The 313-nt window shown below is 26.5% G+C and overlaps 1 protein-coding gene across 1 annotated transcript in view; it reads right to left on the minus strand.

Moving 5' to 3' along the window:
• Positions 1-313, minus strand: part of LOC116850174 (sodium-dependent dopamine transporter) — a 400,294-nt gene that overhangs the window by 233,386 nt on the left and 166,595 nt on the right. The window lies entirely within an intron of this gene.

The following is a 313-nucleotide window of genomic DNA, read 5'->3' on the forward strand; positions in this document are numbered from 1 at the left end:
ACATGAGATATTATTATTTTGATTAACGAACTATCTCGTGTAGCCATATGTAATGTGATATAATCAAATATTTCATTCATCAATATTTCAATTATATATATTGTCTTAGAGATTCACTGTTACATAATTTTTTCTAAAACAAACTTTTCCACATGTACTTTACTTTTCCTATAACAAACTGTGTTGTTTTCTAGATATGTAAGATATGATTGAAGTGAATCATCTTACATAATTATACATAGTATCAAAGAAATTCGCGGTCTGATTAACTACTCTTCCTATAAAAACCTGAGGAATGTATTCTCAAATGTGA

This window comes from Odontomachus brunneus, unplaced genomic scaffold, assembly GCF_010583005.1.
Source record: "Odontomachus brunneus isolate Ranch 3 - 2012 unplaced genomic scaffold, Obru_v1 Obru_scaffold_135, whole genome shotgun sequence".
NCBI lineage: Eukaryota > Metazoa > Arthropoda > Insecta > Hymenoptera > Formicidae > Odontomachus > Odontomachus brunneus.